Source organism: Calypte anna, chromosome 6 (genome assembly GCF_003957555.1).
Source record: "Calypte anna isolate BGI_N300 chromosome 6, bCalAnn1_v1.p, whole genome shotgun sequence".
NCBI classification, from domain to species: domain Eukaryota; kingdom Metazoa; phylum Chordata; class Aves; order Apodiformes; family Trochilidae; genus Calypte; species Calypte anna.
In genome coordinates this window covers 15,991,444-16,018,866 of record NC_044252.1, presented here as the reverse complement: position 1 = coordinate 16,018,866, position 27,423 = coordinate 15,991,444, and the positions used below count along the sequence as shown (strand labels likewise).

The following is a 27,423-nucleotide window of genomic DNA, read 5'->3' as shown; positions in this document are numbered from 1 at the left end:
GCACAGTGCCAGCTGGGAGTGAGTTGGCTCAGGTCCAGGCTAAGCTCAGCCCTGCTGGTGTGTGTGTCTATTGTACAAACACCATTTATCCCTTTGGGGATGTGCACGTTTGACAAGCAAATGGGTAAACAGAGACATGCAGCACAGCCACAATTCAAATCCAGTTTCATATTTATTTACCGTTAATGTTTGGAGCCCTGGAATAAATAAATAATAATAATAATAATAATAATAATAATAATAATAATAATAATAAGCCTTTTGAATGAGCAGCACTACAGCATTGTGGGGAAAATCAAGGGCTGCAGTATGTGAGGTGCAGCTTCAGTAACAGTTTCAAAGCAAATCAGACCAAACCCCTACCATGGCCTGCAAGAGCACAGAGGCACTGGTCCTGTTGAGCTGCTGGCATAACACTGCTGTTTCCAGCTCATGGCCTTCTGATACAGGGCACTTGGTGAGCTGTGCTTCCCCTTTTTGATGTGAAGAGAGGGATGGAAAGCAGATGCTAGCACCAGTGTTGGAATCTCCCCCAGCAATTAGGATGGCTAGAACAACATGCTCCATAAACTGGAGCTGGGGTTCTGGTGAGGAGTGATGCATGACATAGGAAGGTCTTGTGGGTTTTGACAAGCCTGGTTGGGAGCAGGGGCTTGTTCCTTGAAAGAGGAGGCAACACAGAGCATCGGAGCCAAAGATAGCAGAGAAAAGGGGGTGAGGGGGACAAAAGGCCTGGGAGCTGCTCTTCTCAGGAAACGCACCACTGCCTGAGAAGAATACATCTTTTTTCCCCCTAATAAGAGCAGCAAACCCTGTTAGTAGCAATGGAAGTATGGAGAATAACTTCCAATGGTTATCATGCTAGCAGTCTTCCAGTACCCGAAGGGGGCCTACAAGAAAGCTGGGAAGGGACTGTGTACAAGGGCAGGTAGTGACAGGACAAGGGGCAATGGTCTTAAACTGGAGCAGGGTAGATTTCCATTAGACATTAGGAAGAAGTTCTTTACTATGAGGGTGGTGAAGCACTGGAAAAGGTTGCCAGGAAAGGTGGCGGAGGCCCCATCCCTGAAGACATTCAAGGTCAGGCTTGAAGGGACTCTCTGCAACCTGATCTAGATAAAGATGTCCCTGCATACTGCAGAGGAGTTGGTCTAGATGACCTTTAAAGGTCCCTTCCAACCCAAAGCATTCTATGATTTTATATTTCTATGATTCTATGTGCTGTGGCTCTCCTTGGGATGCTGGTGAGAAGCTCCTGGCTGCAGGGGCCAGGAGCAGAAATACCTGTTGTGGGAAATATGGTTCCACTGGCTCCACCTCACTCCCAGCCCCATGGCTACTCACTGCCTCTCACCTGTGTCTGCATGCTGACAAGTCTGAGCTGCAGCTTTTATTCCCCAACCATTTCTACAGGATCCCCTGTCACCTCACTCATGATCTGATGGGAAATGCCTAGCATAGTGTTCAAGGAAATGTTGTACAGACCCACTGAAGGGATGAAATAATGGTGCTGTAGGGTCTCCTGTTTCTGGTCCTGAAGCCCATGGATGTGTCCAGTCCCTGAAACTCTGGGCAGAGCCGTGGTCCAGTCCAGCTGGGACACTCCGCTTGCATGAGGGATGCTCTGGGAAAGCCTTGCACTGAGCCCTCTGCCTCTGGAAAACCTCACTGCTGTCTCCTTTGACTTGTCTGTTCTCCCTGTTTGTACTGCTTTTCTACCCTCTTTTTCATTTTTCTTTCTTCTTCTATTTAAATGGGGAAACAGTTGCTAGTGCCCTGCCCCTATTAAGCGTTTCTCTTTTAATGTCAAATTTTGATGCATTTCCCCTCAAACATGCATTTTTAATCAGCTGCAATCAGCCATGAAAATCAGATTAATTCAAGAAATGAGTTTACGTATTTTCCCAAGGATCTGAAATGAACAGGAGGAAAACTCTACAATCTTGCATGTATAATGCTTTTGTCTGCAACAGATCACTGGATAATATATCTGATCTGAGAAGATGATACCATCTCACCATTAATCACTTCCCTGAATATTAAAATAGCAGAATCCGAATCTCTGGCAGCCTTTGGAAAGGCTGCTGATCTCCTTGACCGTTTCTATTGCAGCTAAGAGCCCTGCTCTGCACTTTCTTAAAACTGTGGCATGTGAAAGCAATTCACCCTTAGCTTGATGCCATCCATGACTCATTTTCTTATTTGTTACTCTGCTGTTGTTTCTGTTGTGTCTTAACACCACTGTTCATCATCAGGGGATGTAGACAAAGCCCCCAGAGGACTGCTTGGAGCAAGCACTCCTTCTGCTGTTCCTATTAAGGCTTTTAAAAACCTCACAAGCAGTGCAAGCACTATCTCCTTCAGGGTTAGTATAAAGTCATGCAATAAACGATGTCATGTGGTGTCAAAATGATATCACAAAGACACTGAGGTGATGATGCCATACAATGTGAAATGGTATAATAGGTAAAGCCACTAAATAAATGATACCACCTATGTAAATTCTGCATATTATGATGCCACATAATGTGATGTCACAAATACCATCACTGAATAAAGTACATGATATGATATTAAGTGATACTGCAAATGAAGTGAATGGCATATGGCCCTTGATGTACCGATTTATCTGCAGTGAGTGTGGTAAAATGAAGAAGGCTACTGAAATTTTATCTAAGCTAGTTTAGTATTAGTTAGTTAATAAAGTATGAATGTGCTAATAGTAAATATATTACTTCTAAAGAAAAACACATCCTCAACTTGACTATAATTATTACTTTTTGACCAATGCCTAATGATTATTGACAGTGATCTATTAGCATTTCACTGTTAATTCATTCATGTACACATTGATTCTGATTAATTGATTTAATCAAAGCTCCAGCAGAAGCCCCTGGCTCTGCAGAGCTGGGAGCCATCCCCTCCCACTCCTACAAGGGCACCTGTCCTGCATCCAACCCCCAGAATGATGTTATCTGGTGCCAACACACTCTCTCAGCACCTTCTTGGTGCTTGGGACCTTTCTGTAGCCTGGCAGAAAAGGTCTTTTTCAGGACACAAATGGCTTCACTAAGATTAAGCCCAGGAAGCATCCTGGGACACCTGTTCCTAAGCCACTTGGGGCTTTGTCATTCCCAACAGGGAGGATGGGCTTCCTGGGAATCAATTTGCACAGCTTTCAGGTTCATATTCTTTGCTGGAAAATGCCCAGACAAGGGGAACAACCCTAAAAGGAGGAATTTATTATATGGTTATCCTGGAGGAATACGTCAGTGACATTTAATCCTATTACAGCATTAGCAGGATGGAAAATAAGACATTATAGTCAGAGAGAAAAGAGTCCCCCTCCACCTTCATTGTTATGTTTTCTGTTTCTCAAGAAGAAATGAGGCAGGGATGAATGAGGCAGGGACTGGTGAGCAGACTTATTCCCTGTTCCTAAACCCTTCGTGGCATGACCACACTACTGAAAGCCAGCTTTGCAAAGCTTACATAAGAATCGGGCTTGGCACATGTGGGTATTCCTACTGCCTCTGTGGGCACCAAGGTACAATTTGTGAAGTGTGAGGTTTGAAACAGGATGCAAAGTATCAGCCTTCATGAAATTAAATTCTGCCTTCTTTTTACATGGGGAAGATGGTGTCCAGAGGTTGGTCTTTGGCTTAGGTTGGTCCTAAGCCAAACTGCTCTGTGACTTTATTTTAACTCCGATTTTATTAGTAACAGCTGACTTCTCAGGTCCCCCAAGAGAGCTCTTGATACTATCACAAAGGTAAGCAGAAGCCCAGTGGTCAGAACGGTCCCTAGAAAGTTAAATAAAAGGAGGCACAGTTTGCTCCAACACTGAACCCTCTGGTCTCACGCTCTCTGAGCAGGACCCACTCATCCCTGCCCGGGATACCGTCTCCCTGAGGAAAGGCAGCACTTCCATGTGCCGGGCATGGATCGTGGCCTCAGTGCCTGCAGGACGAGGCCGTGTCCAGCCTAGGATGCCCGAGAGGTTTGGTATGAGAACATCTCACACCCTGCAACACCTCACCTCTTTGTAGTGCGCTAGGCTGATGCTGGATTTCAGTTTCAAATGAAAAGAGGGGAGATTTAAGTTGGACATGAGGAAGAAATTATTTGCTGGGAGGGTGGTGAGACAGGGACTGGGCTGCCCAGAGCAGCTGGGACTGCCCCATACCTTAAGAGTTCAAGGACAGCTTGGATGGAGCTTGGAGCAACCTCATTTAGTGGAAGATGCCCACCCCTGGCAGGGTGGTTGGAATTACACGGTCTTTAAGATTCCTCCCATCCTTCACCATTTGGTCATCCTATTTTTTTTTTCCTACATATGATCAGAAAGCTTCAAGGTGGCTTAAGAACCAACTGATTTTCACGCGGAGGAGCAGCCTGAGCCAGTGTCCCAGGGTTTACAAGAGCAGCTGCGGGAGTTGGGGGTGGGGGGGAGGGAAATCCCCAGGACTCCGCTTTCCGCCGCCTCCGCCGCCACCGCCGCTCCCGGACCGGGACCGGGACCAGGACCGGCACCGTCACCGTCACCGCCCGGGTCCCCTTCCAGCCACGCGTAAGATGGCGGCACGCGATGACGCGCCGGTCACGTGACTCGCGGTGGCTCCCGCCCCTCCCGCCGTCGCACGGGGTTCGGAGCCACCGCCCAGGGGATCCGCCGGTCCGTCCGGGGGCCGCGCACATCCGGCCCGATCCGACCCAGCTCGGCCTGCCCCGGAGTTCCGCACGGTAAGCGGGGAGCCGCGCCGTCGCCGCCTCAAGGCCGCGTCGGGCGATGGAGCCGATTTCAGGCCCGGGGCTGTGGGCGGCGGATGACAGCGGGGACGGGGCCGCGGCCGCCGCTGCCCGAGGCGGGGCCGTGTAGCGGAGGGGCTGGGCCGCTGCTTGGGAGTCCCGGCCCGGTAGCCCGGCCGCGGTCACTAACGCCCCGGGGGATCCGCTGGGGCTGTCCCGGCCCCCTCAGCCCTGGGAAGGGCTCCGGTCCCCTCAGCCCCGCGGGCTCTGGGACGCTCCTCCCGTCACCTCGGCCCAGGGGGCCTGAGGGGGCTCTGGTTCCCTTAGTTCGAGGGAATCTGGGCCTCTCAGCATCAGGGGGCACCGGGGAAACTGCGGTCACCTCAGCCCTAGTGCTCTCAGCTCTGGGGGCTGCAGTCCCATCAGCTCCGGGTCCCAGGACGGGACTCTGGTCCCCTCAGCCCTGGTGCCTTGTCGGGCTTGTTACCCTCATCTCCAGGGTGTCTGAATGGGGTGTCCATTTTCCCTGTTCCTGAGGGTCCGTGGAGCGTATGGTTCCCTCAGCTCAGCTGGGGCTGTGAGTGGGAGCCCAGTCACCCAACCCGGGGGACTCCCGGCCCTTGAGCCCGGGTGGGGACCCCTCAGGCAGAGCCAGGGCCCTGCCTCAGCCCAGGGCTTGCCTGGTCCCCCTCGTCCCGTTGCCAAGGCAAAGCTGTCTGCTTCCTGCTCCAGAAGGATCTGGAGGCATCTGCTGTGTCCAAGAAGGAGTCCTAATGTGTCCGTCTCGTCCTAATGACTTTGAGGAGCGTAGCGGTGGCCTTAGCACTGTGCCACCTCCCCGGGTCTGAGGTTTTCTGGGTGACAGTGGCCTGAGGGACAAAGAGGCTGGAAAGCAGGATGAGGGGGGAGAAGGAGAGGGCTCACCATCACCCTGGCAGGTGTGTGGTATCCCTGTTTCCTTCTGAAATTGCGTGCTGATAGACTGGCTGGATTATGTGGGTATTTTTGGCTGTATAATAATACGCGTGGCTGTCTTTTTACAGTGATCCTGCTGGAGGCCCTGTTTTGATCAAGGTTTCTAGTTTACTCTTTCTTGTGTGAAAACCTCATTAAAGAATGCCTTGGTGCCTTTAGGCACTGTGAATATGCAAGGCAAGGATTGAAAGAGAGAGCAAGGAATATTATTTGTCAAAAATGGGACTTCTGCCATATTGACATAGTGCTGGTGAAGCTTGCTGATGCAGGCAGCCTCTCTTAGCAGAGCTGGTATGGGATGTTGATGAACATCCTTGTGTCACGTTGGCTGATGGCAGCATAGGTGCATCGTGGTGTGACAATGGGTTTTGTAGATATTTCTTCAGGCTCTGTTCTGCCACTTCAGGTCCATGTGGATGAAAATCATTTCTGCTGGCTTTCATGCCCATTTGTAAACCAGTCTAAAATACAGACATGATGCCTGACAATTCAAGTTAGTGGAAGCTCCAGTGTTGATCTTGGTGGGTTTGGGATTCCCAAATAATTTGTCACATTTCTTTGTTTTTTTTTACATATCAACCTAGTGACAACATGTCTTCCCACATATTTAATTAACTTTTATTGAATCACAGAATGGTTTGGGTTGGAAGGGATCTTAAAGATCATCTAGTTCCAGCCCCCTGCATGACCTGGGGCAGCTCCCACTCAATCAGATTGTTCAAGGTTCCATCCAACCTGGCCTTGAACAGTTCCAGGGAGGGGATGTCCACAACTTCCGTGGGCAGCTTGTTCCAACATCTCACCACCCTCACAGCAAAGAATTTCCTTCACTGTCTGCATGATTTTCCGGTCTCTGATGAAAACTTATGACACTTCTAAATTTAACAAATCAAAATATGCAGATAATGTTCAGGACATAGAGGTATTAATGAATGCCATTTGACTACTACTCAGAGTTAACAGAATCCTTAAAAGGCAGTGGCTTGCTAATAGCACCTTTGTGTTCTCCATGTATGTCATTGTTTTTCTCAACGCTTGTCAGGCTTGAGTAGGTGCTACTTTTAATGAAATAATTAGAGTTTTCTTGAACTGAACTTGTGGAGGAAAAATGGACATGCTGTCTGTGATAGCAACTTAAAAATTCTTCTCATCTTGTGGTTGGTGCTGCTCTGTGTTGTTAAACATTGGTTAATTGCTGTGCTAAATATAGGTGGCCTGGGATTTACTCAGATTTAATAGCAATTTCTATCTGGCCATAAGGAATTAAAGGCTTTTTAACTGGGGCAACAGGATAGCCTCTAAAAAAATGCTCAGACAAAAATAAGCCAAACCCATGTTCTCCAACATGTCAGGAAGGGCCTGTTTGGAGTAAAAAAAAAAACAAAACCAAAACACAACAACAACAACAACAAAAAAACCAAACACAAAACAAAAAGTCAACCCAAACCAACCCCCCTAGACCCCCAAACAATCTATATAGCATAATTAAAAAAAAAAAGTAGGGAGGTTTTCACATGGCTGTGACTGTTGGTTTTGTTGAACATGACATTAGAGCCTTCTGTCATGGTGTGGTTCCCAGAGTAATGTGTTGAGCAGGAAGGATTTTAAAGGCTTCACAGCAAGTTATTTGCTGAAATAGAGCAGAGCACTTGAATGCTATTACAGTCGTAATTCAAGTGCAACACATCAAAACCAGCTGTATGTGGAAAAAATGCTCTGAAGCAGAGGTGAGCTCCAAGTGAGCTCAAAAGTCTGGGTTTTGCAAGCTCTTGTTTTGGTGTGTGGTGTTTTGTTTGTTTGTTTTTTGATGTGCTGTTATTGTTTTCTGAAGGACTTTTGTGTCCTTGGAGGCTTTTTGAACCCAGGACACCAGCAGACAGATAGTGACAGAGAGCCCTCCAAAGGCTGCTGTTCTTCACAAGTCCTGTGCTGTGGAATGGGAACCATGGCTTTTAACATGGCTTGAATTGCCAAAGTATGTGACATAATTCAAGATGATAATTATAAATCCTCTCTCCCCCAAAAACGCTGGAGGTAACGCAGAACACTGAAGAAAACATAAAACCTGCTGGCTTTTTGTGATGCTTTTGTTCCAAATATATTTTATGCTTTTGAAAATCTACTTAGCAGAGACAGTGCTTGGTGCAGGTTGCTTTGTCATGATTTTGGTTAATAAAATGCCATTAAGCTATTAAATATAGTTCATGAACATAAGTGAGTTCTTAGACATCTTTAAAATGTTTGTCCCTCTTGTTTCTAGCCTTATCAAACATGTTAATGTAGTTGAGGAGGGGAAAAATCCTTGAAGAACCACCCAAGCTTTCTTATTGGCTGACATAATTCTGTAAGCTCTTGACTAAGAGAAAAATAAGTCTAATTTAGGAGGCTTAACATGACTCTTAAAGAAATGCAGCTTTTAAAATGTAGTTATGTCCTGGCTGGGCCAGGATAGAGCTAATTTTCTGTCTCGTAATTTTGCTTTCAACTAAGTCTCTTGTAAGTAGCTGTACTTGCTGAAATCAACAGTGTCTGTTTCTAGGACTGATAACACTGATGTTTATAGTTAAAGCTGGAGAATGGTGTGCAGAACCAAGAACACTGCTGGGTTCTGAGGAACATCTTATGCTCCGGAAAGAGAAAGGAAGAGGTCACACCTGCAACCCTCCTTTAGGGAGGAACAGATGAGACAAATGACCAAAATTGACCAGAGTATTCCATCCCATATGTGTCATACTTGGTATAAATTTGAGGGATCATGAGGGTCAAGTCCCTTCTTCTCTCTTCTCTCTGGCCCTTCTTTGTCTGTTCCTTGAAACAGGCAAGGAAGGGGAAGTGCTGTGGTTGCCCTCTATGTTAGGGAGAGATATGAGTGTCTAGAAATTAATGATGGTGATGACAAGGTTGAGAGATTATAGGTTAGAATCAAGGGAAAGGTCAATAAGATGGATATCATCGTGGGAGTCTGCTACAGACCACCCAACCAGGATGAAGAGGTGAAGGTACTTTATAGACAGTTGGGTAAGGTCTCAGGGTCTCTATCTCTTGTTCTCACAGGGGACTTCAACTTCCCAGATATCTGCTGGAAATATAATACAGCAGAGGGAGAACAATCCTGAAGGTTCCTGTAATGTGTAGGAAATAACTACTTGTTGCAGATGGTGAGGCAGCCAACAAGGGGATACATGCTTCTGGACCTGCTTTTTGTTAATAGAGAAGGTCTTGTGAGGGATATAATGGTTGGAAGGTGTCTTGGGCAAAGTGACCATGAAATGATAAAGTTTTTGCTTTTTAGTGAAGTAAGGAGGGGAGTCTGCAGAACTGCTACCTTGGACTTCTGGAGAGCAGACTTTGATCTCTTCTGGACTATGGTTGAGGGAGTCCCTTTGGGAGGCAGTTCTGGAGGACACAGGACCCCAGAAAGGCTGGGAATACTTTAAGGAGGTAATTTTAGAGGTGCAAGCTGACCATTCCCAAGTCACAGAAGACAAGCTGATGAGAAATGAGACTGACCTGGCTGAATAGAGAGCTTTGGCTGGAACTCAGAAACAAAAAGAAAGTTCATGGTCTTTGGAAGGGACAACAGGCAGCTTATGAGGATTACAAAGATTCAGTGAAGCTGTGGAGACAGAAAACTCGAAAGGCCAATACCCAACTGGAACTAAACTTGGCAACTGTGTTGAAAAATAACAATAAACGTTTCTATAAATATATCAGCAACAAGAGGGCTAGGGAGAATCTTCATTCTTTATTAGATGCAGAGGGAAACAGTGACCAAGGATCAAGGAACGGCTGAGGTACTTAGTCACTGTTTCCCTCTGCCTCAGTCTTCAGTAGTAGGACGAGTTCCCTGGGCACACAGTCCCTTAAGATAGAGATAGTAAACAGATTGGGCCCTATGTAATCCTTGAGGAAATGGTTATGGACCTGCTTCATAAGCTAGACCCAAGTTGATGGGGCTGGATGGTTGACACGCTGGAGTGCTAAGACAGTTGGCAGATGTGGCTGCTATGCCTCTCTCTGTCACTTTTGAGAAGTCGTGGCTAATTGGGGATGTCCCATTGGACTGGAGACTGGCAAATGTGACACCCATCTCCAAGAAAGGCTGGAAAGAGGATCCCCGTAACTACAGACCTGTCAGTCTCACCTCGATGCCACAGAAGGTCATGGAATGGGTGAACGCCAGAGCCACCATAGAACAGTTAAAGGTCAACCAGATAATCAGGCTCAGTCAGAATGGGTTCATGGAAGGCAGATCCAGCTTGACAAACCTGATCTTGTTCTATGACAAGGTGACCTGCTTAGTGGATGTGGGAAAGGCAGCTGATGGACTGCAGTACCACCTGGATTTCAGTAAAGCCTTTGACACTGTCCTATATAACATCCTCGTGGAAAAGTTGGCTGCCCATGGCTTGGATGGGCAGGTTCTCTGCTGGGTTAAACACTGGCTGGGTGGCTGGGCCCAAAGAGTTGTGGTCAATGGAGTTAAATCCAGTTGGCAGCTCAGTCATGAGTGGTGTCCCACAGGACTCAGTGCTGGGGCCACTCCTGTTTAACATCTTTATTAATGATCTTGATCAGGGGATGGAATGCACCCTCAGTAAGTTTGCAGATGACACCAAGTAGGGAGGGAGTATTGATCTGCTGGATGGTAGAAAGGCTTTACAGAGGGACCTGGACAAACTGGATTGTTGGGCTGAGACCAACTGCATGAAGTTCAATAAGGCCAAGTGTTGGGTCCTGCATTTTGGTCACAGCAACCTGGGAGTACTGATTGACAGCTGGTTGAACATGAGCCATCAGTGTGCCCAGGTGATCCTGAAGGCCGATGGCATCCTGGCCTGTATCAGGAACAGTGTGGCCAGCAGAATTAGGGATGTAATTCTTCCCTTGTACCCATCACTGGTGAGGCCTCACCTGGAATACTGTGTACAGTTCTGGGCCCCTCACTTCAAGAAGTATATGGAGGTGCTGGAGAGCAATGAGGCTGATGGAGGTACTAGGGGTAAAGTCTTATAAGGAGAGACTAAGGGAGCTGGGGTTATTTAGCCTGGAGGAGACTCAGGGAGGACTCTATCACTCTCTACAGCTACCTGAAGGGAGGTTGCAGTCAGGTGGGGGTTGGGCTCTTCTCCCAGGCAGCGAGCGACAGGATGAGAGGGCACAGCCTGAAGCTGCTCCAGGGGAGGTTTAGGTTGGATATCAGAAAGCACTTCCTCATGGAGAGGGTGATCAGGCATTGGAATGGACTGCCCAGGGAAGTGGTGGAATCACCATCCCTGGTGCCATGGTCTAGCTGATGTGGTAGTGTTAGGTCATCTCAGAGGTCTGTTACAGCCTCAGGAACTCTGTGATGCTGTGACATTACTCTGAAGCCCCAGCAGCTTGGAAGGAGATGTTACTGTACAAAGCAGCTGCCTTTCTTCTTTGCAGGTACTGCTGTATGGGGTATCTGGAGAAGAGAGCTTTTGCAGCCTTGGTTTAAGGATTTTTTAATAGCTGTCATCTCTCCCTGCCCCATGCAGCCTAAACCTTTGATTTCCTTGACTAAAAAAGAGTATTGCATTTTGAAGTGTCTTACTATTTCCCTTGCTGGTCTATTAGTATATTAGCTTAACTTTGTGTGTGTTGAATGCCATTAATTGTCACTTGCAAATCTAATGTTGGGAGCACAGAGATTTGTGCTAATTGAATTTAAAGCCTTGTACTTGAATTTGTTAAAATGGCAGATTCAGACAGTTGAAATACTTTAATGGGAAAGTGTATAAGTGTTTTAAAATCTGCTCTTGCAGTACAAGGGGAGACCCTGAGCAGACAGATCACATTTTGATGGGGCTTTGCTCTCTCTCATTTTTTATCATGATGTGGGTACAGCTGGCAAAATCCAGTATGTTGAAAATCTTCACACTTGACATCTGCTCAGGGTTGTTGTTGACTCTAACTTAACCTTAGAAATACCTGCTGTTTAGAAAAGAGGAAATGTAACCCCCATTTTCAAAAATGGAAAAAAAGAAGACCCAGGTAACTACAGGCCAGTCAGTCCCATCTCTGTGACTGGCAAGATCCTGGAGCAGATCCTCCTGAAGGCTCTGCTAAGGCATGTGGATAACAAAGGGGTGATTGGTGACAGCCACACTTCACTAAGTGCAAGTCCTGCCTGACAGTTTGGTGGCCTTTTATGATGGGGTCACAGCCTTGGTGAACAAAGGCAGAGCAACAGATGTCATCTGCCTGGGCCTGTGCAAAGCATTTGACACTGTCCTGCATGACGTTCTGGTCTCCAAACCGGAATGATATGGATCTAATGGATGGACCACTCACTGGATAAGGAACTGGCTTATGGGGTGGTTGCACCCAAAGAGCTGTGATCAAGGGCTCAGTGTCCAAATGGAGATGTGTGATGAGTGGTGTTCCTCAAGGACCATTTAATATCTTTGCCATCTTTGGCAACAAGAAGAGTGGCATTGAGTGCACCCTCAGCAAGCTGCTGATGATACCAAACTGTGTGGTGAAGTCAACACCCTGGAGGGAAGGGATGCCATCCAGAGGTACCTTGAGAGGCTGGAGAAGTGGGCTTGTACAAACTGCATGAAGTTCAACAAGGCCAAGTGCAATGTTCTGTACCTGGGCTGAGGCAATCCCATGCACCAGTACAGGTTGGGAGGAGAAAAAATTGAGGACAGCCTTGAAGAGAAGGACTTGGCTGGCGGTGGACCAGAAGCTTAACATGAGCTGTCAGTGTGTGCTTTGCAGTACAGAAAGCCAACTGTGTCCTGGGCTGCATCAAAAAAAGCACAGATAGCTGGGTGAGGGAGGTGATTCTCCCCTTCTGCTCTGCTCTTGTGAGACCCCACCTGGAGTACTGTGTCCAGTTCTGGAGTCCCCAGCATAAGAAGGGCGTGGAGCTCCTGGAACACGTCCTGAGGAGAGACACTAAAATGATCAGAGGGCTGGAGCACTTCCCTCGTGAAAATAGGCTGAGGAAGTTGGGATTGCTCAGCCTGGAGAATAGGTTCTTGAGGTGACCTTATAGCAACCTTCCAATATCTGACTGTAAGAACACTGTGGTAGGGCTTTATCCATGGTTGTGTAGTGAGAGGACAAGGGGAAATGGTTTAAAACTTGAAAATATTACATATTAGGAATTAGATATTAGGCTAGATATCAGGAAAAAAGTTTTCCTGGAGGGTGGTGAGACACTGGACAGGTTGCCCAAGAAAGTTGTGGCAGCCCCCTCCCTGGAAGGATTCAAGGCCTGGTTGGATGGGGCCTTGAGCAACCTGGTCTAGTGGGAGGTGTCCCTGCCCATGCAGGGGGGTTGGCACTGCATGATCTTCAAGGTCCCTTCCAACCCCAGCCATTCTATGATTAAGTATTTCTATAAAAACAGTAGAGAATACAGAGCCTTTCTCAGTTCCCATTAACTTCTTCTCCTGCAGCCATAGTTTTATATACTAATAGAGAAAGGACAATCATTTGGGCTGTAAATCTTTAAACTTCCTAACTTCAGCAAAATAACTAAGGGTTAAATAAATACATAAATAGCTCTCACCACCTGCAGGAGACCCTACTGTTGCGCTTTTTACAAGATGAAGTGTTTAATATATTACTCTTCATTGGAAAGGAGTCATGAAGATCACTACTAAGCTTTCCTAGCAGTGTAAATCTGTTCCTCCCTAGGTAGTGCCATGCTTTTAAGAAGTTTGTCTTGAAACATTTCCATAAAATCTCTTGATACCAGACTTTGACCTTCTGCCTCTGAGCTGGCGTGTTGTATGGGCCTTTGGCATGAGCTCTACTGCCACTTTCAAGTAAAAATTTAACAGGCATTGAAAAAATTGACTACACAGCTGAGCACTGTGCCAAGCTATAAAAGTCCCATTTGTACACAGAATGGATTTTTGCTTGCTCATAAGGCTTGGAGAGCCCTTCTGTAACTTCTTAGGAATGGCTTTGAATCTACGTACAGCTTCATCCAAATTGAGCTTCTTCTTCTGCTCTGATGTCTACTTTGTCTCTGTTGTGCCCATGCTTCTCTGCACAGAGATTTATGTAACCAGATTATATTGCTGTGGAAAACTTTGTCAGAAAAGTTAATTTTAAACTGTTGGAAAGGTTTAAAAATTACTGCTGTTACAATGATGTAAAAGACCTTGGAAGCACCTTGAGGGTGATTGCTGCAAAAATACCTGCATTGGGGTATGGTTCTTAGAGCATGTCACCAAGTAATCATGAAGTTACTTCAAGGTGGCCACTTACAGTGCAGGAGCTGCTAGCCAGCTGTGCTAGTGACCTGCACCAGGGCTCAAGCTTTGCTTGATTTAAATGGGAGTGAAAATTCAGTGCCAGGGAGCACAGGGCAAGCTTTGCTGCTTACATAGGGTGTGTAAAGAGTATAAGGTGCCAACAGTGTGTGAATTCTCAGGGTTTAGGGAATGTATTTTTGGACTAATAGTTGAGTGAATGCAACTTAGAGGAAGGAAGAGGAACATCCGTGTTCTTCTCAAAATGTTGAAGCAGGGTGTTTGGGGGGGCAGGATGTTAAGCAGAGGCGGGGTGGGGGTAAGGTGGTGGTGAAAGCAGCACAAAGCAAAAGCACACCAAGGTGAATGCAAGCCTGGGAAGGTCCCTACAAAATGTCTTGTTGTTCTGCTTCCACCAGTACTTGAGGGATGGAAGGGTACACTTTTAATGGAAACATGTTTTTACAGAGACTTCTGGAGGTAGGAGAAGCTTGCACTTGCCAAAAGCAATACTTAGTAATGGGGGTAGGGTTTTTCTATCTTCACTTAATGAAACAATGTAAAGCCTTACTTCACAGCAGTGAGCAATAATCCACAAATAAACAGAATGACTTTTGAGATATTGCCTTTGTTTTTGTGCATATGCAATTTACTACTTCAGTTTTTGTCAGTTTAGAAATGTAAATACATGTTTTACCAAAGGGCATTGTAAAAAAACCAACCAAACAAAAACCCAACATGGCCCAAAGCGTGTGTATCAGAAGTGGATTATTTGCATTCTTATACTTTTTTCAGAGTTTGTTTTGGTAACACGTACAGTACAAGGAGTATCTGTGCTGAGAAGACACAGACCCATATAACCATTAGTCTTGTCTGAAAGCATCTATAATGTTTTTGAGAGAGAATGCCAGAGTTGAATGAGTGGCTATGAGAAACTTAATGGAGATTACAGTCACAGGCAAATTTATTTTGGAAACTCTGTGAGTTTCTAGTGTCTGCTAGAGCAAGACCAACCCCAAAGGTAATTCAGTTTTTTAGGGTCCAACTTGGTTTAAAAAACTTTCAAGGAAGGTCTGTTGCTGTTAAGAACCCAGTGTGGGCTTTGGGGAGAGAGGCTCCCACCTCATGTCTACACACAGTCTGTCCTGTGAGCTTTACTTGGTGTTTTTTCACTGCCAAGCTGGGATGGGAGAGGAGGAGGGGGAAAAAGCTCATCTACTGATGGTATTGAAGGTAAAGGTGCACCAGATTTATGCAATAGGAATGCCTGGTATCTGTTTTCTTCTCTGTGCCTGTCCAGCTGAGCTGATGTTTTCAGTGAGCTACCAGGTTGTACTTCAGTATCTTAACTAGTTTGTGGTGCTGTTTTAATCACAGTTCATCGTGGCACAAGTGCATCATTTTATAACTGCCCACAGGGAATTCTCCTTGGGCATTTTATTGAGTTGCTGCCAATCTTTAAAATCCTTTTATGATTCTTCCCATTAGACCTACTTGTTTGCTAATATCCCACAAAGTACCTAGGAGGTTAAAAGTAGGTTGTTTGCATTAACTTTGTAATCCCTCTCACACTGGTAATAGTGCTTTAATACTGTCCATTTGTAGTTGCATGTGAGCAAAGGTTCAATATAATTATCCTCTCTACAATAATTGTCCACTCTACAATAACGTCTCCCAGATTCATAGTTTTGGATTTTATTTGTTAGCATTCTGGGAATCTTGTTTCAACGATTAAGAATTTTTTTTTTTTTTTTTTAATGGTTGGAGCCTGACAGCAGATTATATGCTAAAATCACAGGAAATTGTTGTGTTCCTTCAAGTGGTTCCCCTGTCATAGCTACATTTTTAAATTCAGCCTGCGAGATGCGATGCCATGCTACTAAATTACTTATGGTTTTCTGCAAATTGGGTAATTATCTGATTGTGCTAGTCCATTCTGCCATAAACCTTATGAAAAATATCAAGTACACAGTACTTTGCCTACCTCTAATTCCACTTTCAGCACATAAATCACAGAGTCATTGGAGTTGGAAGGGATCTCTAGAGATCATCTAGTCCAACCCCTCTGCTAAAGCTAAGTTCCTCTGCTACAGGTGAAACAACAGAGCTCGTTTCCTTGCACAGCTGTGCATCACCTTTGCTTTTTCAATAGCAGCTGCTGATTAGGCCTCTCCCTAAGCAGCAAACCCCTCGGAGTGATTTTTCTCTCCCTGGTAGTGTTATATTATTTTCTTCTCTTCCCCCTCCATACAGAAGCAGCTTTCTGCATGGGAAAACCCATGTGCAGAGCCCAGCCTGCTCCAACAGGATCCAAGCTCACACTAGGTCTGATGGCAGTGCTTGCTGCAGCAAAGCCCCCTTATTCCCAGGGCTCTGCCAACAACCCAGCTTGCCAGGATCAGGGACACTGGGATAGACCATGGAGCAGAGAAGATTTGGAGATGCACACATTTCCAGGCACACGAGGATTATCTGTTCAGTCATTGAAGCCACACACAGTAGACACTTGCAGTTTGCTGAGAAATGCTTTCACACATGTTTTCTTTAGATTTGCACAAGACTTAACTTAGAAGAGATGAACTAATGGGTAGGGACAAGACAGGAACACCTATACATTGCTAGGGGCTTCTGTCCCATATGACAGCAACATGGTGCCACCATCAAGCACCATCGCTGGTCCTGGTCTAACCACCCCGTCCCAGCAGCATAAAATAATTTCCAGCCAGACTTCCTGGCTCCAAAGGCAGTCCTGCAAGCTCATTCTACTCTCAATGGAGAACATCTCTTTAATATAAGACTGGTGTGATACTTTCTAAAGGATCATAGTTCATTTATTATAAATTGCCATTTAAGTAGGAGTGAGAATTTTTTTTATGTGTTCAGCATGTGGACCAACCCCAGTGGTTCAGTGTAGAGAGACTGCTTGAATTGCCAGGAATGAGAGAGACTGATTTCCAGTGTTATGTCACCCTGAGCTGGTGGTTGCAGTGGCAGGGTGACTTGTGATGGAGGCTTCCCACCTTGGGACCCAGGTAAGGTGTGAATGCCTCCAGACTGTAAGCTCCAATCTCTTAACACTATGTCCCTGCTTTTAGATTGAGAGGCTGCAGATTTGATTCCCTTAGACACCAAAGGTTTGGGTACATCTGTTCAAAGTGAGCTTTCTGGGCTGAGTTAATTCATGGCTGTCATAGGGCAGATTGCCACCTCCCTCCCTTGGTTTCCCCCAGCTTCCAGAGTTGAAGGGGTGACCCAGGAGGTTTTGGAGAAATGTGTTGTGGTTTCTCTAGCAGGGCAGGACTTTATCAAGAGGGAAACAGTGAATATACTGACAGTGAATGTCAGTATACGGAACGTGTGCCACGTTTTCTACCCTCACTATCACTGTAGCAATCAACTTGAGATCTGTTTCATGCAAAATACAAGTGGCCTTCTCTGCACCACTTAAGTGAAATAGCTTCTGCAGTGAATTGTGACTGATGCGTTGTGGTTTTTTTTTTTTAAACACACCGTGAGATGCAATTGTGGGTCTGTAGTAGACTAAACTCAAGTGGGCTCTAATGCACCATAGTATGAGACTGTGAGATCTTTTCTCTCTGGGATTAGAAACTCTGCACAGCCTCTGTGTTCCAGCACTGGAGATGGTGAGGGGCTGGCAGGGCACCACATTCTGTCTCCAGCTGAAGAGTCTGAAGCAAGTGGAGGTGCTGTGAGCAGGAAATTCCTGGGAAAGGATGTGGCAACAAGGGAAGAAGCAGAGGAGCAATGGGGCAGGGCACAGGCCAGGCACCACTGGGGTATTTGTAGTGTCAGTATTAGTATGGTACAATTAAAATACTGATGCTGCTACATTGTCACTGTAGCAGCCTTGAGCAGTCCATCCTCTAGGAAGGGATTTTGTTGCTTATAAAGCCAGTTCTCAGTATTCTGGATGAAGTGTGTGTGAATGCATGCTTGCCTTTGGTGTTTATTCTAGACACAAAAAAAGTATTAAATCAGCATAAAATTTTTAGTCAGAACTCGTAGGCACAAGAGTTTCAGATGTGCAGTTTTGTATAGTTCTTGCATCCTTGCTCATAATGTTGCTGAAAGTTGCTAAAAAGGCAGCATAAACTTCAGCTAGAAAGAAAAGAGTCGGTTTATTTCCACAGACATTGCAAAGTGAAATGTCTGAGGTATTTGAAGCGATAAACAAGCAGATCTTTCTGTATTTATAGCTTAAAAAATAGGAGAAGCATTAAAATAAAAAGAGGGGTGATCTCTTCATTGGCTTATCTGGAGGTAATATTATCTACTTCTGGATATAAAGATTTTTTTTCCTTGTGAGAACTGCTTTCAAAACATTTTGTTTTTTATAAAACTGAGGTGAACTACTCCATGGTCATTTATGTGAAGTCACTTGCTGTATGCTTAATACTAATCCACATATTTTATTTGTGTGATACTGTAAAGTTCAGTTGCTCAAAGAACCCTCTGACACGTCTTTTAAGTTTTAAAAGTCAGGCATTCTTTATCGCAGTGCTGCATGCAGGAGAGAGAGTTCTCAAACTCATGCATAACATGAGTGACAGCAGACACGACTTATATTGTACTAGTAGATACATATGTATAAAACTCATTGTAATAAAGATCAGATTCCCTGGAACTAATTGTAATATTTATCTGATTTCCTGGAAATGTTTGCATTCTTAGTTGGGGAGGGGACTTCTGTATTCTGGGAAGTCATCCTGTGATGTCCTTTTGTTAATTCCTTCTCCAACACATGCATAATGTTGGGCAGCAAGTCTAGCTGGTCTTAGCCAGTTTCGTTTTCAAGGCCCTTAGTTCTTTGAGCTTGCTATCTATTTATGTGCTAAAGGCCTGGACACAGTTTACAGCCCAAATCAACATCTCATTGTTTAGTGTCAGAAAGGGTCTTCAGGAGATACACAAGCAGAGCTGGGCTGCTGTTATCTCAGTGTACAGGATGCTGGCTGATAGTTTTGTGGTTAGTCATTTATCCAAGAATGTGGACAAAGCAGAGTTTTATTTCAGTATCTTTCTGCAATAAATTAACCTAGTACATTAAATTAAGTAATGTTTTATAGCCATGATGTGCTGTACTTCTTTTTTTTTTTTTTTTAATGTGAAGGTCTCAAGTCGGCCTCTTAGAACTGACGATTGTCTTGTACAGGGCATGTTAGATGGTCTTAAACAAGGTGCCCATCTTTTTTAATTGGTATTTTTATTGCTATGGTTTCCATTGGCAGGGTGAGGGCAGCACTGTTCCTCCAGTGGCTGAAACCACTGTTAACTCTGCAGAGGGAGAGAGCTGTTGCCTTATCTGGCGATTTTCTTAGGTACTTACAAGGGTGCATACTTATTCCTCAAGTGTAAGTATTAATGTGCAGTAAAGTGACACGGTTTTAAGCTCAGCAATTAATACAAGTATTCTTGGCAGGACTTTGAAACTATTCCCGAATTAAACCTGTCAGTTATAGTACTTCTTGCTTCAAAGTCAGCAAGTAGAGGCTGGAACTAGGCTCAGAAATGCAGCTAAAATCAGTTTCAGATCATCTCTTTAGTCTTGGGCTTCCTGGATTGGTCTTCTCACAATTGCTCCCTGTCTTCTGCCTCCTTGTGTCCATTCCCATCTTCTCAGGGTCCTATCATATCCTGTGAGACTGACCTCTGCTGCCACCACCTTCCTCTTGGGCTCACAGCTTACTCTGAGAGGTGGCTGTTACCTGAAGGGGAGAGGGAAGGAAACAGAAATCAGGTCTTTGCAGTCATTTGTCATTAGAGGGAGAAGGCACAGCGTTGGAGAGCATCTCAGAAGAGAAGCACCTGGTGTGGAAGGAGAGAGCTTTGGCTTCTGCTAGGAAAGGGTGAGTCTTGAGCCCCACCTGAAGTGTATGTCATAGGTACCAGAGAGTCCTGCCTTGCTGCTGGGGAATTTGGGGCTTCTGATGAGGTGAGAAGGGAAGGAGGGCTTGGGATTTAAACAACGCCTGCTTTTGCTAGATCAGTCACCAGGTTTGTGTGGGCTGCTTATATGCTCAAAATACAGGAATATTCTGGCAAGTGTTGAGTAAACTCTAGTTCTCTTTTCATGCTTACATGCAGTTTATTTCCTAGAAGTTTCAGGGAGCAGATGAAAATTCTGTGGGTTGTTTGTAACAGCTGATCAAGTGCAGCTGATCAAGCGTAAACTGAGAGCTGTTTTTATGAATGTGCTAAAGCAGGAAACAAAGCCTTCCTTGGTAAGGTCAGCAGCATAAAATTAGGGTCTGTGTTGCTTTTTCTATTGTTTTTTCCTTAATGAAATTGCTTTTGCAGTGTGTGTCGATCCACTTTAATCTTCCATGTATCTGACGAGAGCAAAATCTGCTTGTAGTTTTGGGTCTTTAGATACCTCTCTTGCAGCTGCTGGCTCAGCAGTCAGCCTGTGACACGAAGCCCGTTCCAGGCTGTTTCTCACCTTTCCAAGAGTCAGTGAACATCCCTCCGAATAGAGGGTTGGGGGGGTATAGGCCGATCCTTTGTGACAGCTGCTGCCCCTGCCTTTAATAAAGCTGAAAAAACAGTGTGCAGAGCTACAAGGGAGGGAGGATCCTCATCCTTCTTGTTCCAAGTGAACGCATTTAAATTTTCACCTAGCTTTCTGCAATGAGCCAGAATAAAACTGACAAAGGCCTCAGTTGGGCTTCCACCCGGGTCATCTGTGCCACTGTGTCGTGACTGCAAGAGATCAGCCTGCATGTTTACATCCAGAAGTACAAGCAGGATGGCAATTATGGGTTTCAAAAAGCTCTGCTTTTTCCAGGAAATGTGTGAGACTGGAGTCAGGGATGAGCATCCCCGAGGGCAGGGGTGGCAGAGCTGGCTGCAATTTCTGGCTGTGGGGGGCTGCCTCCCTTCCCTTCCTTCTCCTCATTTCAAAATTAGTACCAGTCATCGATTCCCCAAAGCCTGGGAGGTAACTGTCTCTGGGCATTTATTTAACTGCACAGGAGGAGTGTTGCAGCAGTGCCTAGATGCTTTTCAATGCCCAGAAGAAACAAGATTAAAGATCAATTATTGTAGCCTGGCAGGGGTGTGGTCCAGAAAGTTCTCTTCCCATATTGATAGTTTTTAAGTCAAGAAAGAGAGTAGAAAACTAAAAGTGTGTGAACCAAATTTCTGTTTCACACCGTGGAAAACTCTGAAAGATGGAAAAACTTCTGTAGCTGGAAGTTTAAAAAAATTTTTTTTTCTTCCTAAGGAGGTCAAACGTACATACTTTGTTGCAGGCAACTTTGAGTTTATTTATGGACACGTTGTGCTGCTGCTGAGCTCTCAAGTCCCTCCCTGCCGCTAGCAAGTCATCTGCCACTTGTTAATGTGTGCCTTAACGCCGTTCAAAAAGCACTGAGATTTAGGTATCATTTGCATCAGACTAGGGGTCTACTGATTTTTAACACAGAGCAGTTGTTGCCCATCAGCCACTCTTCCAGTGTCATTCTCCGAGGTGTCATCTGGTAACATTGCTTTTTACTTACAGTGAATTAGTCGAGTGCAAATCCTTGAAAGCAAATTCATGCTTGAATTCATTGCCCTTGGTGCATGGATGTGCAGGTCTCTCTCCTGGCCACTGCAACGAAGAATAAATTAGTGTCTGTGCTCAGGAGACTCAAGTCTGTCTGAGAAGAAAAAAGTTTCTGCTGAATTTGTGTGTGACAGATGAGAGCAAAGCTTCACTGGGAGTTTGTATTGTCAGGAGGGTTGCTGCTGAGCTGCTGTGTTTTACAGCCACCAGGCAATAAACCATTTCCAGCACACTGGTAGCAAATCCTCTGCTTGCTTGGCCTCTGGAGATCCAAGAAACAGGAACAGTTTGTCAGTCTTGGGGGCAGGCTGCATCTCAGCTGCTCTCAACTGTCGTCCTCAGCCCCAGCACTGGAATTTAATACTCCCAGAGGGCAAGAACGCATTGAACTACTCTGCCATTACCTTCATCGTGTTGTTCTGATGGTCAAATGTGCCTGCCAGCTTCCTCCTGCTTCCCATTGATAACAATGGCACCAAAAGAGTTAGCAAAAAGGAGCATGTAAGACAGTTTTAGCATGAAGCAGATGAGCTGTATCACTTGAGCTTCACTTAACCCCTGACTTTATGAGAGGTTTGTGAACCTCTTTCATGAGAGGTTTTCAGGATAGGTTTAAAAATGAGAAAGTCTCTCACTGAAAGAGGGAAGAAAGGATGCAGGAGAGCTTAAGGCTATCAAAGGCTTTGCTTGTACTTCTTGGGCTATATCCCTTTGTTGCTAGTTGTCCAAGGTGAAAACTAACTCTCTATCTAAAGAAATTGTTTTAGGGAAATTTGACCATTTTTTTTTTCTTTTCCTTAGCTTTGTTTTCCTCCCTTATGCAGCACCTGCACCCCAAGCCTTGCAGTTTAACTCTTGCTTTGATACATACCTTGGTGTACATTTGCACTGATGTGAGAAGGAAGTTCCCTAACTGTAGGGAAGCATCATAGGTAAGAAGAGAGCAGATGACTGCTGGAGGATGACTTTGTTCATGTGTGTAGTATATATTGTGTGATCTTAAAACAGACATCTTTTGTATGTTACATGGTTCCATACCGTTTTCTTTCTGACCTTTGGATTCTCCCCTGAACTAGGTTTTGTTACTGCCTTTGGCTCATATAACTTAAAATTATTGAAGAGCTTCACTAACTTCTAAATTCTCATCAGAGATTTCTTTACTGAACCACCACTCCCAGTCACCTGCTCAATCTCCCGTGTCTTTCTCTCCTATAATCAACCTAGCTTGTTCAAGCATATTGCTTCCCTATTAAGCAAGAGCATTATTAAGCATTTGATCTAGTTCACCAGGATGATGACAGGCTCTTTGTAAGGAGCTTGTGACTGCGGGGAAACCACATGCAAAGGTGACATCAGTGCGACAATATAAATCTTGCCACTGTGACTCCAGAAACGCTGAATGTGAATTGAAGGTGCAGCTACTGTAACTAAATGTGAAATGGAAAGGTCTTGTCCTTGGTGTTTCAGAGTTTGTTTTCAGCTGTTGAGCCTGTGCCCTCCATTTCTTTGCCTCCAAAGAATAAAATGTGTGAGGAATGGGAAGCAAGATGGTACAATAGATCTCAGCATTCATCACAGTTGCACCCGTGTTTGCTCTGTGCTGAGGGGCTTTCTCGTAGTCAGTGAAGTCTGTGTAGGTCAGAGCAGCACAGAGAGTTCATTGGGCAACTGAGGCAGAGCTAATACTCATCTGCTCTCTGGCCTGTAATTAATTCAGATCCCCAATAAAAACAGGAAAAAAAGGAAAAGGTTTGCAGGTGGTGAAAGGTTGTTAGAATTTCTCTGAGGTGAGTATTACTTTTGTAAATCTCTGAAGAGAATAGATTTATTTTGTCTTCTGCAGTGACTTGAAAAGGGCTGTTGGTGAGGCAATGAGAACAGTTATGCCACTAATTATGCCTATTAGCAACTTAAATATAGGGCACTGGCAGTGGTTTGGTTGTTTGTGGTAGACTGGTAGTTTACTTGGACTAACTGGGGTAGCTGTGTCAATTTACAAGTGTTTGGAGAAGAGTTTGCATTGACAAGGAGGCTGAAGGTCTCTTTTATATTCCAGCCTCCTTATCTTTAGCATTGATGTGTAAATTCAGTGGTACAAGACAACTTTGTCCATTGCTCTTTATACTGACTGGCAGCGAAACTTAAAACTCTGTGACTTTAGTGTGACATCTTGGAAACCTGTTACAGCACGGATGCTGTTTGCATATCCACCTGTGTGTTTTTCAGATTAGGCGTTCCCTCCAGTGGGCTTTTAAAACGTGTCTTTGCAGAAAGAAAAAGTGAGATCTTAGTTTTTAACATTGCAAAGGTCTTGTGAAACCTAGAGGTGCTCATAAACCTCTTCCTATCTGAGAAACCTGCCGTTCTGCCCCTCTCAAAGAAGGGTGTGGGGAGGCACAGTTCTTTGTGACTTGCTGTTTTTGTTGTTCTTACCTCTTGAAGTGTTGCAGATAGTTTTGTGTGTTGCATTGAAGCAAACCAGTTAATTTTGGCACTTAGTATCCATGTGATGTTAAGTAATTTTCTCCCTGCTGTAAGAAAAAAACGGAAAATGAAGTCTGTTTGGTTTTATTGTCATGTAGTGCTTATGATGAGCAACTTGTTCAATACTATGAGATACTGCACTCTGGGGGTTTTTTTTCAGAGATCCACAATAAACTTTTCTTTAACTTTTGAGCCTCATCAAGTAGTCTTATAGCTAAGTGTTGCACAAGGCTTGTCTTGAGATATTGTTTTGTAGGGCTGAAGTTAACCTCATGGAGGGTAAGCATCAAGTTGACCAAAGTTTATTCCAATGTTTTTTATATTGTATTGTCTCGATTTGCTTGGTCTGAGGTCTCTGACCACACCAGGCAAGCTCTAGCTTGTAAGGTAGAATGAGTAAGAATTATGAGAAGATCTGTGTGGTTTTTACTATCTCTTATAGGAACTCCTAATGTATTTTAACATGGAAATACAGAAGTATATAGTATTACCTTGCTGTAAACCTTCATATAGTGATGTTAACTGAGCAGGAAAATATTTTCTTACCTGACAGATCACCATTTTAAAAACCTATTTTTTTTTCTGTTTATATTTGGTTAACTCGAAGTTGTTAAAGTAGCTTGCATTAAGTCCTGTGATTAATGAGGCAGTTATGGAAATGAGAAAGTAACCAGCTTATGGCTGGGAATTCCCTGCCAGGGGCAAAAAACCTCACAACCCAAGAAAAGCATGCACCAAGAGCTGTGAGATGGGGACTCTGCAGAGGTAAATAAGGAGAAAGCACAGAAATATTCACTTATCAGTAGCTACTACTGAACCAGTATAGTGAGGCTGGAGCCAGCTGTTAGAAATGTGGCTCACTGTAGATAAATTTCATCAGGTGGGGCAAAACCTGTGGAGTAACAGATACTTTACTACAGAGCTGTAATACAAGGATACTTTAATACAGACCCTGGACAATATGCATGGACATCATTTGGGTACATCACAAAGAATTTATACAGTTAAATTATACATATGCATGATGTTTCTGAGGGTAAGCAGGATTTGGCTCATTGGACTTGGATTTCATAATAATAAAAATTCCTTCCATTCACACATGCATGCTATTTCCTGGTGGTCCTGGGCAAGGGTCTTTGAGAGGAAAGCTCCCAAGTCTTCTTCATGGTGTACTTTTAACCCCAGGCCTTGAATTCTCACACTTAGGTGAGAGATACTGATGCAGTTAGCCAGAACTGACCAAGTTTGGTTTTCCTCAAGCTTAGCAGCAGCCCCCTCCATTTGTCTGTAAGCCCTTGCAATAAATCAGGAATACTTTGTCTGGCTAATCCTTTGTTCCAAGGTTAGTAATTTTAACTCCCCTTTTCTTTTCAGCAACAAAGTATTTATTATTCCCTAGTGCACCAAGGACATACAAGAAAACCACACTATATTAGTATAAATGTAATACCAGTATTCCTAAAACTAAAATAGCTACCAATAATTAATTTAAGCCAAACAAAGTTAATATATAATATATATAATATATAATAGATATTATATATTATATATAATGTGTGATATAATATATAGTATATATATTATATATACACACATATATATATATTATATACATGCCCATATATGTACATCTGGCATGTGTTATATCCCTTATATATGCATATAAGCATACCAGCATCAGTCCTGGTCTCCCCTTCTTCCCTATACCATCATCATGATGACTGCTGGTACTGTGTTGTCCAACTAGCAAAATCTCAAACTTGTAGTATTGTTCTCATATTAAACGCTGGAAAATGTAAGCATGAGAAGTAAATTTTCTCAGCTCTGAGGTCTGTTTCCATTGCAGCTCCTTTTATACAACTCAAGGTGTTCTGATTTCTCTCTTACAGCTTTTTATCAGCAATTACTTTTTAAACACACTTGCAAGGGTGGAATATGTCTGAAGGCCTGTTGTTCCAAAGCACTTGCATAATGGAAAGAGCTAAGCTTAAAAAGTTTAAACTGTGGTTTGTTTCCAAGTCAATAGATAACTGGACAGCAAGGCTTTTGGCCATGAAGAAATGGATTTAAATGTAGTGTGAATTCTGATGAGTGATGTTGGTTGCAGTTCAAGGTGAACCATTTCTGTCCCCATCTCTTTAGCCAGAAGCATGTAGACTGTGCTTGTCACAGAGTCCTTGATCATCCCATTCTCCTTCAGCTTCCATGAAGCCAAAAATAGGTACCATTTAATGGAAAATGATTTATGAGATGCCAACCGGTTTAGTTGGTTAAAGTAAGCAAAATAATAAACAATTTTAACCAGTTCCTGTTGGTGGCAGAAGACTGGAAACTTCGGTTGCATTATTGTCTGTCCCAGGGGTGTCAGTGAGGTCCCCTAACTCTGGTCATACCCTGCATTCCTAATCAGTAGCATGTTTGCATCATAAAGTCACAAGGTGTGTTGTGTGAAAGGTTACAGGCTGAAGGGAATGCCTGTCATTTCCCAGTTGCTTTATGGGAAGAGGCGTATGACATTTTATAAATAGGTTTATGGGTTGCAAGTTGAGGGAACCCTTGCTGTATTTGCCAGTAAGCAAGGAATGTGTGTTTCAGAAGCAAATGTTGCAGCAGATCACATTACATTCAAAAAGATGTTACAATAGCATGCCTTGAAAAGATTATCAAGCCAAAGCTTTCAGGAAAGTCCTAATAGATCCATGAATGTATGTGCATGTGATCTAAGTAGACTGGTACTGGGAGCTGTATGTAGTGGAAATTGTGTTCAGCTATTTATCCAGAAAACATGATCCATCTGAATAATCAGACTGGATTTTTATAGTCTAAGGAAATTATCTAGAAACATCTGGCTGTGAATATGAGAATGACCTAACTATGAGTTAGTTGCACTGTGTTTTGTTTTGTTGTTTTCCAACCTAACACTGACTTGCTTTTTTAGAATTAACTTAGCTTTTAATCTTCAACATATTTTCATGTGAATCTGGGAAACATTGAGCATCTCACCCATCAGGGAAGGTGGGAACTATCTCTGTACCAAGTTGCTTCCCAGTGTCATGGCATCCATCTAATGTAAAGATTAGCAAGTGCCTGTGGGACAGCTGGCACCCTAGGATGATAAGGAGACTTACAGCAATGTTGAGGTCAGATTTAAGGTGCTTTTTTGAAGGCTGAACAATAAGAAGGTGGGGAGGAGACCTGGGAGAGGAATTACTAGTTTGAAAACAGGGAAAGAGACCTTCTCCTGTTAATGGGGTCACAATTTGTTGCATACTTTTATGTTAGACCTCTCACAACCTAAAAATTAACCAGGCAACAGACAAAGGGGATTTTTGATCTGATTTTTTCTCAATTGAAGTGGATTTCCCTTTGTTAGATATCTTCTGTCTGCCATAATTATTTAGTCAGAGG

At 44.1% G+C, this 27,423-nt stretch overlaps 1 protein-coding gene across 1 annotated transcript in view; it reads left to right on the top strand.

Annotated features, from left to right (window-relative positions):
- Positions 1–4,602: 4,602 nt before the first annotated feature.
- The window catches only part of SGMS1 (sphingomyelin synthase 1), a 92,647-nt gene continuing 69,826 nt past the window's right edge, over positions 4,603–27,423 (top strand). Inside the window, exon 1 of the mRNA XM_030453204.1 lies at positions 4,603–4,743. The gene's annotated coding sequence lies outside the window, so the exon portion shown is untranslated. The remainder of the gene's footprint in view (positions 4,744–27,423) is intronic.